The 14,457-nt window shown below is 42.6% G+C and overlaps 7 non-coding genes across 7 annotated transcripts; all 7 read left to right on the top strand.

Moving 5' to 3' along the window:
- The first annotated feature begins 5,448 nt into the window (after positions 1-5,448).
- Positions 5,449-5,638, top strand: LOC141196303 (U2 spliceosomal RNA). The gene has a single exon (XR_012268859.1). It is a non-coding gene; the product is annotated as a U2 spliceosomal RNA (small nuclear RNA).
- Positions 5,639-6,758: 1,120 nt separating this feature from the next.
- LOC141195617 (U2 spliceosomal RNA) lies at positions 6,759-6,949 on the top strand. Its single transcript, XR_012268199.1, has one exon. It is a non-coding gene; the product is annotated as a U2 spliceosomal RNA (small nuclear RNA).
- A 1,121-nt stretch (positions 6,950-8,070) lies between these two features.
- LOC141196087 (U2 spliceosomal RNA) lies at positions 8,071-8,261 on the top strand. Its single transcript, XR_012268653.1, has one exon. It is a non-coding gene; the product is annotated as a U2 spliceosomal RNA (small nuclear RNA).
- Positions 8,262-9,381: 1,120 nt separating this feature from the next.
- On the top strand, positions 9,382-9,572 carry LOC141195615 (U2 spliceosomal RNA). The gene has a single exon (XR_012268197.1). It is a non-coding gene; the product is annotated as a U2 spliceosomal RNA (small nuclear RNA).
- Positions 9,573-10,693: 1,121 nt separating this feature from the next.
- LOC141195614 (U2 spliceosomal RNA) lies at positions 10,694-10,884 on the top strand. The gene has a single exon (XR_012268196.1). It is a non-coding gene; the product is annotated as a U2 spliceosomal RNA (small nuclear RNA).
- A 1,112-nt stretch (positions 10,885-11,996) lies between these two features.
- LOC141195613 (U2 spliceosomal RNA) lies at positions 11,997-12,187 on the top strand. Its single transcript, XR_012268195.1, has one exon. It is a non-coding gene; the product is annotated as a U2 spliceosomal RNA (small nuclear RNA).
- A 1,118-nt stretch (positions 12,188-13,305) lies between these two features.
- LOC141196012 (U2 spliceosomal RNA) lies at positions 13,306-13,496 on the top strand. Its single transcript, XR_012268581.1, has one exon. It is a non-coding gene; the product is annotated as a U2 spliceosomal RNA (small nuclear RNA).
- Positions 13,497-14,457: the final 961 nt, after the last annotated feature.

Below are 14,457 nucleotides of genomic sequence, written 5' to 3'. Positions count from 1 at the left end.
AGTTATGCAGATCTAAAACGCGTGGATTGCAGCAGCAGCAAGCCGAAAAGTGCAGGCATGTGAGGGATCTGAGGTTGACAGCATGTCTTCTTAACGGGAGTCCAGGTGGCCATCTCCACAAATGGACTTTTCAGAATCCTTGGGTGGCACCGTAGTCGGAAACCAATTCTGGTTATCGCTTCTCGGCCTTTTGGCTACGATCAAGTGCTTTATTGCAGGAGATTGTAGTTGAAGGGTACTCGGGTACCCCTCTCCTTGGCCTGGCAGGATCGTCCACTTTGGTGGACTTAACCTGCTTGCTGCTATTAGGGAGAGGGCTTAGTCCCAGGGTAACGTGTTGCGATCCCCCAGCTTCCAGGTGTCTTTCGCTACAAGAACACTGGGAGCGCAGATTGCAAGCGGCTGCAATTTTCAACCTTGTTGCGGTTTCCATGGAGGTTGACCCTAACCTCGTGCCTCTTTATGCGAGGCTAAAAAACTCTATCCGAGTTCACTTCACGGCGGGTGGCTCGGATATGAGGAAATTAGGGTATGTAGTCCAGGACGTGCTCAGGAACCTTCTTGGCGTGCAGAGGAATGAAATTCTGTCCATCCAGGATTATCCTAGAAGAGGTGACTATGACATCACATTCACCGGAGAAGGTATTTTCAGAGATGTTCTAGAAAAGTTAAAAAAAGTTGAAAATAGTCCTGTTCTGAAAGGGATACAAATTGTTGAGCACGTCCTGGATGAGGTAAGACTTGTTGTCGTAAAAGTATTTTCGCCTTTTGTTTCTGCTCCAGAAATTATGTCATTTTTAGCAATTTATTTTAAAAGTGTTAAATGTATTGGGAAGATACTTAATGAATATAACATATGGACATCTAAGTGGAAATTTCTTGTGAAGTGTATAAGAGATCCAAATACACCAGGTGGTATACGGCTTCCCCCTGCCCGTTTTAAAATTGGACAAACAAATGGGGATTTCTTCTTTTCTGGGATGCCAGTATATTGCAGAAATTGTGGGCGCTATGGTCATTCAAAAGAAAACTGTAATGTATCATGTAGAAATTGTGCTAGTGAAGAACATGAGACAAAAGAATGCCCTAAGGAAAAGAAATGCAGTTTTTGCCAGACTCCAGGTCACTTTTATTTTTCTTGCCCTCACAGATTTCGGGAAGATGAGCAAAAGGGAAAGTCCAAGACGTCCGACCAAGGACCAAAAGATCAGACCACCCCTCAGGAGGAGGAACAACAACCTGGAGCCTCTGGAGACAATAAGGGCGTACCAAATAGTGAAATGTCTCCAGAGTCTATGACAGGTAAAATACCAAATCCCAAAACCTGGCTGCAGGACCTGCGAGAGTCCAAAAGGAGGGCTGAGAAGGAGCAGAAGGGCACTACTGGTAAGGTCAAAAGGGACCGGCAAAAGGCCGACACAGAAGCCCATGCCCAGTCTGGGTCTCCTAGTGCTGAGGGCGCTGAGTGGATAAAGGTGGGTCCTAAGAAAAAGAAAAAGGGTGGTTCAGAGGAGGCAGCAGGAGGTGAACAGATGGACACTTCTCCAGAAGGGGACGTGGACGCTGGACCCTCAGGGGTTTCGGTCTCCGCTGCTACAGGTGGGGACCGGGATCTTGCTGCCTCTGAAGAGTCAGAGGCTCTGCCTTGTGCGCAACCTCCTCCTATAGGACGACCTTCTACAGGTCAAACAGGGGCGGCGGAACCCCTCGGGGACCCACCTGATGAGGAACTGCATGGCCAGCCAATGGAGACCCAGCGGGTTCTGCCAGCCAGCCCTCCGAGCTATGCCAGTGTAGCGTCGGGTTTATATAAATGTGGTAATCTTTCCTCCTCCACGGAGACTCTCGTGACGATACTATCAGATGAGGAGGGAGGCGCAAGCCCAGTGGTCTGATCAGGTTCATCGGACAGGTAAATTCATTGCTCTTAGTTACCTAAGTAAAATTTCTACATTTTCTAATGATGGCTGAACTCAAAGGTATTTCCCTCAATGTGAGAGGCATAAAATGTAACACGAGAAGAACTGCTCTTTTTAATTTTTTTACGTGTTTTACTGCATCTGTATTTTTTCTGCAAGAATGTAATATCCCACATGAAATGTCATATCAAAAATATAAAGATGAGTGGAAGTGTGGGCCATCTGTCTGGTCCGGATCGAATGCTGCAGGATCAGCGGGTGTAGCCATACTTTTTAAAGGGAACGTTTTAATTGATTTTATTCAGGAAATTTTACCAGGTCGTATTTTATTAGTGAAAGCTTTTATTGATGGTATTAGATGGCAGTTTTTAAATTTTTATGGATCCCCAGAGAAAAATGAAAGAGCCGAAATGCTTGATCTTTTACCATTATTTATTAATAACTCTGAACCTTTTATCTTAGCAGGGGATTTTAATTGTGTTTTAAAAGGTGAAAACCGGCGCTCCAGCTCTGTAAGCAGGAACTACGATAAAACCTCAGGTATGCTACATGATATAGTCAAAGATGCTAAATTGATAGACATATATAAAGAGTGTCATAGTGACAGCCCAGAGGACGCCGGTTTCACTTGGAGCAATGCTAATTGTAGCTCTAGGATTGATTTTATTTTTGGTTCAGATAAAACAATACCTGCCAAATGTGAAGTTTTAACTAATATATTTTCAGACCATAAACTTTTATCCTTTACCATAAAAGTAAATGACAACAAAAAATGTGGTAAGAAAAGCTGGAAAATGAACGTATCCCTTTTAACCGACCCGCAGATTTTATCAGATTTTATTGAGTTTTATAGGAAATGTAGAAAAGGGAAAAAAACAAATGAGACTATGAGTGTATGGTGGGATAGAATGAAAGTAAAAATAAAAGACTTTTTTATTAAAAAGAGTATATGTAGAGCCAAAGAAAAATATGAAGAATATAGAATTTTAAATACCCGCCTACAAACATTATTTAAGCTCAGAGACAATGGGATAGATGTACAACTTGATATTTCAAACTTAAAAGAAGAGATTTCAAAATGGCTAGAACAAAAAGGAAAAGAGATAATTTTTCGTTCTAGAGTACAACATATAGAAGAAAATGAAAAGTGTTCCAGATATTTTTTTAGGAAAAATAAAAAAGAAAAAGTGATAATTGACCATATAGATGGTGAGAATAATATAAAAAATATGCTGGGTAAAGTTGAGGTTTTTTTTTCTAATCTTTTTAATGGAAAAAATATAGATAATAAATTAATGGATGATTCGCTGCAAGGACTAACAGCTGTTTTAGATCCCGCATCCCAAGAGTTTTTATCCCAAGTTTTAACGGAACAAGAAGTGTTAAAAACTATTAAAAGTTTTAAAACTGGAAAGGTCCCTGGTCCTGATGGCATCCCAATAGAATTTTATGTATGTTTTTATGATATTTTAAAAGATGATTTGTTTTATTTGTTTACTGAGGTTTTTAATAATAAGGTTTTATTAAATTCCTGGAAGAAAGGTGAAGTCTCCCTCCTATACAAAAAAGGCGATAAATCAAAATTAGAAAACTGGAGACCAATAACACTTTTAAATTGTGACTATAAAATAATGGCTAAAATTTGTGCAAATCGTCTAAAAGAAGTCATCAGCAAAGTTATTCATTCTAATCAAGTGTGTGGGGTGCCGGGGCGCAGTATATGGGACAATCTGAATTTAGTGAAAGACTGTATTGAGGATGTGAAAGACAGAAAGGGGAAAATGGCGATTTTATCTATTGATTTTGAAAAAGCATTTGACCGTGTCTCACACTTTTATCTTTTTAAAGTTTTAGAGAAAATGGGCATACCAGAAGGGTTTTTACTATCGCTTAAAGCATTTTACAAGGATTGTACAAGTAAGATTTTAGTGAATGGTTTTAAGACACAAGAGGTATTTTTACGGTCAGGGGTGAAACAGGGATGCCCTCTGTCCCCCCTACTGTTTATCTGTGCACTGGAACCAATGTTATGTGCAATACGCCAAAATAAACAGATATGCGGTGTCCCTCTGCCTGGAAGCGGTGGTTTGGAGGCCAAGGTTGTAGGCTACATGGATGACGTGGCGGTCTTGTGTACAGATGCACCATCACTTACGGCCACTCTCCATCAATTGCAATCCTTTTGCCTAGCTTCTGGTTTTAAAATCAATTTTAATAAGTGTAACATTTTAAGTGTTGGGGGGATGATTTTACGTGATGTACCAATTAATGTCTCCGAATCCATTTCCATTTTAGGTATATCATTCACTGAAAATAATGATGGTTATAATAGTTGGGAAACAGTTACACAGAAAGTAAATACGAAAATATGTATGTGGAACATGAGGAGACTTACAATGGAGGGTAAAGTATTGGTTTTAAAGATGGTGATTTTACCTCTTTTATTGTATCTTAGCATGGTTTTCCCCCCGCCTGTTAATGTTTTAAAAAAGATAACCAAAACCTGTTTTACCTTCTTTTGGAACTCAAAAATGGAAAAGCTGAAAAGAGAAATCGTGATGAAATCAAAAGTAAAAGGTGGTAAAGATTTTCCAGATTTTAATAGGTTTCTTTTAATCCATCTGTTCGTTTACTGTTTTAATGCCCTTTTTAAGAATCACTATTGGTCCTTTTTTATGCGTTTTAATACAGGATTTTTTATGAGAAAGTTTGGATGGTATGAAGTTAATATATCTGTGCCCCATGCTTTTAATTTGTCGACGCATTATGAGATTTTAAGGAAAATAGTGTCCGATTTTAATTTAGGGACTAAGAAAATAGAGGAATTAAGAAATAGTAAGAAACTAATTAAAGAAATACGTAAAAGTGAGGAAATATGTAATGTTGACAGATATGATGATGACAAATCTATGTCTATCTGGAAAATGATTAACGTTTTTTATCTTTTTAATGAACAGAGAGATCTGGCTTGGAGTTGCATGCACCGCTGTCTTCCTTGCCGGGCATTCCAATACAGAAGAGGATTTGTGAGGTCTGCCATCTGCCCAAGAGCCGGATGCCAAGACGAGGAAACGGTGGAACATCTATTATGGACATGTAATTTTGCAAAGGATTTCTGGAGAAGACTGCTCCCCCTACTGGAAAGGGTGGCAGACCTCAAGGACTTTACATATAAAACTGTGCTATACGGACTTATGGAATGCCCCACAATGGACCAGTACACAATGGCTTGGAAGACAGTGAACTGCGCCAAGTCATCTCTCTGGAAAGCGCGCAACATTGCTATTTTTAAACAAGATGTTTTATCAGTGAATGATGTTTTAAGTTTATGTTTATGTGAAATGTATACTTATTATTTAATTGACAAAAAGAAGAATGTACATATTTCCAAAAAATGGCTTGTTGACCAATGGAACCTAATTATTTAAAATCTTTGTATTTTTTTGTTTTGTAAATTTCATTTGTCTTTTAACGTTTGGTATTTGTGTAATTATGCTTGTAATTTGTTAAAATTTTAATAAACGGTTTTATCCCTCTGCAGGGGATAGCCAAATTAAAAAAAAAAATCTGTTCTTATCAGTTTAATATCTGATACGTCCCCTATCTGGGGACCATATATTAAATGGATTTTTAGAACAGGGAGATGGAAAAAGAGCTTGCTCTGTCCACTCCACGCATTGACCTGGTATTGCAGTATCTCCAGGACCGGTGCACCCCTTCTTTAATGCAGTTTCTAAAATCAGAAAGAATTGAATTCAATGCTTTTTGTTCATTTTGCTTGTTTGTCGGATTTTGGGATGGACTCTTTGGCTTTGCTTTTCTTCTCCTCATTGGATTTTTCATGTTAAAAGTTGCAGAAGCCAGATGACAAGCTCATTTTGGTTCAACTTCAGCAACTGTGCATTGCATTGCCATGTAATGTAATGTAATGCAATGCTATCTATCTAGCTCTCCCTCTATACTTCCTTTTGGATAAACAGACATATTAGGCAAGCATTTTGGAGCTTTCACCTAAATAACTACAGGTGGTGAGATAAGCTGCACAATATAATTGACCTTTCAGTATATTGTTGCACACACACCATCTATTTAGCAAATGCCCTTGTTATCAACAGCAGCCTTTTAAACTCACCTGAGCTAACAGGTATGTGAGCTGGTTACTCTGCTGCGCTTAAAATTTCTTTTTTGGTTTGCTACAATGCCTTTTCTGAAACGTTGTCTCCCTCTGCTGGAACACTGACTTCTTTCATTTAATGCCTGCAGACTATAAAAGAGAAACCAACCCAAAAAGTTTGGTTGATTAGTCTGTGGCATTCTTTTAAACTGTTGCTTATGGCGGTCTCTGTGAGCTTCTCAGTGACATTCAGCCATCCAGGTATCCCGCCTGCAGTAGACGGAATGTGGCAATGGAACGCTGGCTGCGCGTGTCATAATAGGCTCTGAGCCTTTATATACCTGCGCACAGCAGCAGCCACCTTCAGTCTGCTGCTGGACAGCCAGCAGCAGCAGCAGCAGGAGAGGTAATTAATCAGCAACCCTCCTGCTAAGGGTAGACAGCTGCTCGTTCCACCCCCCCCCCGCCTTAATTGGTTCTCCTCCCTTCCAACGGTGTTGAGGCGGGTGGGAACAGCCGGGGGTTGAGGGTACTGTGCTAAAAGAGGTGGAGTTATGCAGATCTAAAACGCGTGGATTGCAGTAGCAGCAAGCCGAAAAGTGCAGGCATGTGAGGGATCTAGAGGTTGACAGCATGTCTTCTTAACGGGAGTCCAGGTGGCCATCTCCACAAATGGACTTTTCAGAATCCTTGGGTGGCACCGTAGTCGGAAACCAATTCTGGTTATCGCTTCTCGGCCTTTTGGCTAAGATCAAGTGTAGTATCTGTTCTTATCAGTTTAATATCTGATACGTCCCCTATCTGGGGACCATATATTAAATGGATTTTTAGAACAGGGAGATGGAAAAAGAGCTTGCTCTGTCCACTCCACGCATTGACCTGGTATTGCAGTATCTCCAGGACCGGTGCACCCCTTCTTTAATGCAGTTTCTAAAATCAGAAAGAATTGAATTCAATGCTTTTTGTTCATTTTGCTTGTTTGTCGGATTTTGGGATGGACTCTTTGGCTTTGCTTTTCTTCTCCTCATTGGATTTTTCATGTTAAAAGTTGCAGAAGCCAGATTACAAGCTCATTTTGGTTCAACTTCAGCAACTGTGCATTGCATTGCCATGTAATGTAATGTAATGCAATGCTATCTATCTAGCTCTCCCTCTATACTTCCTTTTGGATAAACAGACATATTAGGCAAGCATTTTGGAGCTTTCACCTAAATAACTACAGGTGGTGAGATAAGCTGCACAATATAATTGACCTTTCAGTATATTGTTGCACACACACCATCTATTTAGCAAATGCCCTTGTTATCAACAGCAGCCTTTTAAACTCACCTGAGCTAACAGGTATGTGAGCTGGTTACTCTGCTGCGCTTAAAATTTCTTTTTTGGTTTGCTACAATGCCTTTTCTGAAACGTTGTCTCCCTCTGCTGGAACACTGACTTCTTTCATTTAATGCCTGCAGACTATAAAAGAGAAACCAACCCAAAAAGTTTGGTTGATTAGTCTGTGGCATTCTTTTAAACTGTTGCTTATGGCGGTCTCTGTGAGCTTCTCAGTGACATTCAGCCATCCAGGTATCCCGCCTGCAGTAGACGGAATGTGGCAATGGAACGCTGGCTGCGCGTGTCATAATAGGCTCTGAGCCTTTATATACCTGCGCACAGCAGCAGCCACCTTCAGTCTGCTGCTGGACAGCCAGCAGCAGCAGCAGCAGGAGAGGTAATTAATCAGCAACCCTCCTGCTAAGGGTAGACAGCTGCTCGTTCCACCCCCCCACCCGCCTTAATTGGTTCTCCTCCCTTCCAACGGTGTTGAGGTGGGTGGGAACAGCCGGGGGTTGAGGGTACTGTGCTAAAAGAGGTGGAGTTATGCAGATCTAAAACGCGTGGATTGCAGCAGCAGCAAGCCGAAAAGTGCAGGCATGTGAGGGATCTAGAGGTTGACAGCATGTCTTCTTAACGGGAGTCCAGGTGGCCATCTCCACAAATGGACTTTTCAGAATCCTTGGGTGGCACCGTAGTCGGAAAACAATTCTGGTTATCGCTTCTCGGCCTTTTGGCTAAGATCAAGTGTAGTATCTGTTCTTATCAGTTTAATATCTGATACGTCCACTATCTGGGGACCATATATTAAATGGATTTTTAGAACAGGGAGATGGAAAAAGAGCTTGCTCTGTCCACTCCACGCATTGACCTGGTATTGCAGTATCTCCAGGACCGGTGCACCCCTTCTTTAATGCAGTTTCTAAAATCAGAAAGAATTGAATTCAATGCTTTTTGTTCATTTTGCTTGTTTGTCGGATTTTGGGATGGACTCTTTGGCTTTGCTTTTCTTCTCCTCATTGGATTTTTCATGTTAAAAGTTGCAGAAGCCAGATGACAAGCTCATTTTGGTTCAACTTCAGCAACTGTGCATTGCATTGCCATGTAATGTAATGTAATGCAATGCTATCTATCTAGCTCTCCCTCTATACTTCCTTTTGGATAAACAGACATATTAGGCAAGCATTTTGGAGCTTTCACCTAAATAACTACAGGTGGTGAGATAAGCTGCACAATATAATTGACCTTTCAGTATATTGTTGCACACACACCATCTATTTAGTAAATGCCCTTGTTATCAACAGCAGCCTTTTAAACTCACCTGAGCTAACAGGTATGTGAGCTGGTTACTCTGCTGCGCTTAAAATTTCTTTTTTGGTTTGCTACAATGCCTTTTCTGAAACGTTGTCTCCCTCTGCTGGAACACTGACTTCTTTCATTTAATGCCTGCAGACTATAAAAGAGAAACCAACCCAAAAAGTTAGGTTGATTAGTCTGTGGCATTCTTTTAAACTGTTGCTTATGGCGGTCTCTGTGAGCTTCTCAGTGACATTCAGCCATCCAGGTATCCCGCCTGCAGTAGACGGAATGTGGCAATGGAACGCTGGCTGCGCGTGTCATAATAGGCTCTGAGCCTTTATATACCTGCGCACAGCAGCAGCCACCTTCAGTCTGCTGCTGGACAGCCAGCAGCAGCAGCAGCAGGAGAGGTAATTAATCAGCAACCCTCCTGCTAAGGGTAGACAGCTGCTCGTTCCACCCCCCCCCCGCCTTAATTGGTTCTCCTCCCTTCCAACGGTGTTGAGGCGGGTGGGAACAGCCGGGGGTTGAGGGTACTGTGCTAAAAGAGGTGGAGTTATGCAGATCTAAAACGCGTGGATTGCAGCAGCAGCAAGCCGAAAAGTGCAGGCATGTGAGGGATCTAGAGGTTGACAGCATGTCTTCTTAACGGGAGTCCAGGTGGCCATCTCCACAAATGGACTTTTCAGAATCCTTGGGTGGCACCGTAGTCGGAAACCAATTCTGGTTATCGCTTCTCGGCCTTTTGGCTAAGATCAAGTGTAGTATCTGTTCTTATCAGTTTAATATCTGATACGTCCCCTATCTGGGGACCATATATTAAATGGATTTTTAGAACAGGGAGATGGAAAAAGAGCTTGCTCTGTCCACTCCACGCATTGACCTGGTATTGCAGTATCTCCAGGACCGGTGCACCCCTTCTTTAATGCAGTTTCTAAAATCAGAAAGAATTGAATTCAATGCTTTTTGTTCATTTTGCTTGTTTGTCGGATTTTGGGATGGACTCTTTGGCTTTGCTTTTCTTCTCCTCATTGGATTTTTCATGTTAAAAGTTGCAGAAGCCAGATGACAAGCTCATTTTGGTTCAACTTCAGCAACTGTGCATTGCATTGCCATGTAATGTAATGTAATGCAATGCTATCTATCTAGCTCTCCCTCTATACTTCCTTTTGGATAAACAGACATATTAGGCAAGCATTTTGGAGCTTTCACCTAAATAACTACAGGTGGTGAGATAAGCTGCACAATATAATTGACCTTTCAGTATATTGTTGCACACACACCATCTATTTAGCAAATGCCCTTGTTATCAACAGCAGCCTTTTAAACTCACCTGAGCTAACAGGTATGTGAGCTGGTTACTCTGCTGCGCTTAAAATTTCTTTTTTGGTTTGCTACAATGCCTTTTCTGAAACGTTGTCTCCCTCTGCTGGAACACTGACTTCTTTCATTTAATGCCTGCAGACTATAAAAGAGAAACCAACCCAAAAAGTTAGGTTGATTAGTCTGTGGCATTCTTTTAAACTGTTGCTTATGGCGGTCTCTGTGAGCTTCTCAGTGACATTCAGCCATCCAGGTATCCCGCCTGCAGTAGACGGAATGTGGCAATGGAACGCTGGCTGCGCGTGTCATAATAGGCTCTGAGCCTTTATATACCTGCGCACAGCAGCAGCCACCTTCAGTCTGCTGCTGGACAGCCAGCAGCAGCAGCAGCAGGAGAGGTAATTAATCAGCAACCCTCCTGCTAAGGGTAGACAGCTGCTCGTTCCACCCCCCCCCCCACCTTAATTGGTTCTCCTCTCTTCCAACGGTGTTGAGGCGGGTGGGAACAGCCGGGGGTTGAGGGTACTGTGCTAAAAGAGGTGGAGTTATGCAGATCTAAAACGCGTGGATTGCAGCAGCAGCAGGCCGAAAAGTGCAGGCATGTGAGGGATCTAGAGGTTGACAGCATGTCTTCTTAACGGGAGTCCAGGTGGCCATCTCCACAAATGGACTTTTCAGAATCCTTGGGTGGCACCGTAGTCGGAAACCAATTCTGGTTATCGCTTCTCGGCCTTTTGGCTAAGATCAAGTGTAGTATCTGTTCTTATCAGTTTAATATCTGATACGTCCCCTATCTGGGGACCATATATTAAATGGATTTTTAGAACAGGGAGATGGAAAAAGAGCTTGCTCTGTCCACTCCACGCATTGACCTGGTATTGCAGTATCTCCAGGACCGGTGCACCCCTTCTTTAATGCAGTTTCTAAAATCAGAAAGAATTGAATTCAATGCTTTTTGTTCATTTTGCTTGTTTGTCGGATTTTGGGATGGACTCTTTGGCTTTGCTTTTCTTCTTCTCATTGGATTTTTCATGTTAAAAGTTGCAGAAGCCAGATGACAAGCTCATTTTGGTTCAACTTCAGCAACTGTGCATTGCATTGCCATGTAATGTAATGTAATGCAATGCTATCTATCTAGCTCTCCCTCTATACTTCCTTTTGGATAAACAGACATATTAGGCAAGCATTTTGGAGCTTTCACCTAAATAACTACAGGTGGTGAGATAAGCTGCACAATATAATTGACCTTTCAGTATATTGTTGCACACACACCATCTATTTAGCAAATGCCCTTGTTATCAACAGCAGCCTTTTAAACTCACCTGAGCTAACAGGTATGTGAGCTGGTTACTCTGCTGCGCTTAAAATTTCTTTTTTGGTTTGCTACAATGCCTTTTCTGAAACGTTGTCTCCCTCTGCTGGAACACTGACTTCTTTCATTTAATGCCTGCAGACTATAAAAGAGAAACCAACCCAAAAAGTTTGGTTGATTAGTCTGTGGCATTCTTTTAAACTGTTGCTTATGGCGGTCTCTGTGAGCTTCTCAGTGACATTCAGCCATCCAGGTATCCCGCCTGCAGTAGACGGAATGTGGCAATGGAACGCTGGCTGCGCGTGTCATAATAGGCTCTGAGCCTTTATATACCTGCGCACAGCAGCAGCCACCTTCAGTCTGCTGCTGGACAGCCAGCAGCAGCAGGAGAGGTAATTAATCAGCAACCCTCCTGCTAAGGGTAGACAGCTGCTCGTTCCACCCCCCCCGCCTTAATTGGTTCTCCTCCCTTCCAACGGTGTTGAGGCGGGTGGGAACAGCCGGGGGTTGAGGGTACTGTGCTAAAAGAGGTGGAGTTATGCAGATCTAAAACGCGTGGATTGCAGCAGCAGCAAGCCGAAAAGTGCAGGCATGTGAGGGATCTAGAGGTTGACAGCATGTCTTCTTAACGGGAGTCCAGGTGGCCATCTCCACAAATGGACTTTTCAGAATCCTTGGGTGGCACCGTAGTCGGAAACCAATTCTGGTTATCGCTTCTCGGCCTTTTGGCTAAGATCAAGTGTAGTATCTGTTCTTATCAGTTTAATATCTGATACGTCCCCTATCTGGGGACCATATATTAAATGGATTTTTAGAACAGGGAGATGGAAAAAGAGCTTGCTCTGTCCACTCCACGCATTGACCTGGTATTGCAGTATCTCCAGGACCGGTGCACCCCTTCTTTAATGCAGTTTCTAAAATCAGAAAGAATTGAATTCAATGCTTTTTGTTCATTTTGCTTGTTTGTCGGATTTTGGGATGGACTCTTTGGCTTTGCTTTTCTTCTCCTCATTGGATTTTTCATGTTAAAAGTTGCAGAAGCCAGATGACAAGCTCATTTTGGTTCAACTTCAGCAACTGTGCATTGCATTGCCATGTAATGTAATGTAATGCAATGCTATCTATCTAGCTCTCCCTCTATACTTCCTTTTGGATAAACAGACATATTAGGCAAGCATTTTGGAGCTTTCACCTAAATAACTACAGGTGGTGAGATAAGCTGCACAATATAATTGACCTTTCAGTATATTGTTGCACACACACCATCTATTTAGCAAATGCCCTTGTTATCAACAGCAGCCTTTTAAACTCACCTGAGCTAACAGGTATGTGAGCTGGTTACTCTGCTGCGCTTAAAATTTCTTTTTTGGTTTGCTACAATGCCTTTTCTGAAACGTTGTCTCCCTCTGCTGGAACACTGACTTCTTTCATTTAATGCCTGCAGACTATAAAAGAGAAACCAACCCAAAAAGTTTGGTTGATTAGTCTGTGGCATTCTTTTAAACTGTTGCTTATGGCGGTCTCTGTGAGCTTCTCAGTGACATTCAGCCATCCAGGTATCCCGCCTGCAGTAGACGGAATGTGGCAATGGAACGCTGGCTGCGCGTGTCATAATAGGCTCTGAGCCTTTATATACCTGCGCACAGCAGCAGCCACCTTCAGTCTGCTGCTGGACAGCCAGCAGCAGCAGCAGCAGGAGAGGTAATTAATCAGCAACCCTCCTGCTAAGGGTAGACAGCTGCTCGTTCCACCCCCCCCCCCGCCTTAATTGGTTCTCCTCCCTTCCAACGGTGTTGAGGCGGGTGGGAACAGCCGGGGGTTGAGGGTACTGTGCTAAAAGAGGTGGAGTTATGCAGATCTAAAACGCGTGGATTGCAGCAGCAGCAAGCCGAAAAGTGCAGGCATGTGAGGGATCTAGAGGTTGACAGCATGTCTTAACGGGAGTCCAGGTGGCCATCTCCACAAATGGACTTTTCAGAATCCTTGGGTGGCACCGTAGTCGGAAACCAATTCTGGTTATCGCTTCTCGGCCTTTTGGCTAAGATCAAGTGTAGTATCTGTTTTTATCAGTTTAATATCTGATACGTCCCCTATCTGGGGACCATATATTAAATGGATTTTTAGAACAGGGAGATGGAAAAAGAGCTTGCTCTGTCCACTCCACGCATTGACCTGGTATTGCAGTATCTCCAGGACCGGTGCACCCCTTCTTTAATGCAGTTTCTAAAATCAGAAAGAATTGAATTCAATGCTTTTTGTTCATTTTGCTTGTTTGTCGGATTTTGGGATGGACTCTTTGGCTTTGCTTTTCTTCTCCTCATTGGATTTTTCATGTTAAAAGTTGCAGAAGCCAGATGACAAGCTCATTTTGGTTCAACTTCAGCAACTGTGCATTGCATTGCCATGTAATGTAATGTAATGCAATGCTATCTATCTAGCTCTCCCTCTATACTTCCTTTTGGATAAACAGACATATTAGGCAAGCATTTTGGAGCTTTCACCTAAATAACTACAGGTGGTGAGATAAGCTGCACAATATAATTGACCTTTCAGTATATTGTTGCACACACACCATCTATTTAGCAAATGCCCTTGTTATCAACAGCAGCCTTTTAAACTCACCTGAGCTAACAGGTATGTGAGCTGGTTACTCTGCTGCGCTTAAAATTTCTTTTTTGGTTTGCTACAATGCCTTTTCTGAAACGTTGTCTCCCTCTGCTGGAACACTGACTTCTTTCATTTAATGCCTGCAGACTATAAAAGAGAAACCAACCCAAAAAGTTTGGTTGATTAGTCTGTGGCATTCTTTTAAACTGTTGCTTATGGCGGTCTCTGTGAGCTTCTCAGTGACATTCAGCCATCCAGGTATCCCGCCTGCAGTAGACGGAATGTGGCAATGGAACGCTGGCTGCGCGTGTCATAATAGGCTCTGAGCCTTTATATACCTGCGCACAGCAGCAGCCACCTTCAGTCTGCTGCTGGACAGCCAGCAGCAGCAGCAGCAGGAGAGGTAATTAATCAGCAACCCTCCTGCTAAGGGTAGACAGCTGCTCGTTCCACCCCCCCCCCGCCTTAATTGGTTCTCCTCCCTTCCAACGGTGTTGAGGCGGGTGGGAACAGCCGGGGGTTGAGGGTACTGTGCTAAAAGAGGTGGAGTTATGCAGATCTAA

The sequence above is a fragment of the Phyllobates terribilis genome, unplaced genomic scaffold (assembly GCF_046119375.1).
Source record: "Phyllobates terribilis strain yellow unplaced genomic scaffold, ASM4611937v1 Scaffold_74__1_contigs__length_7073193, whole genome shotgun sequence".
Lineage (NCBI taxonomy): Eukaryota > Metazoa > Chordata > Amphibia > Anura > Dendrobatidae > Phyllobates > Phyllobates terribilis.
Note: the sequence above shows the minus strand (reverse complement) of the source record. Positions and strands in the feature narration are given on the sequence as shown.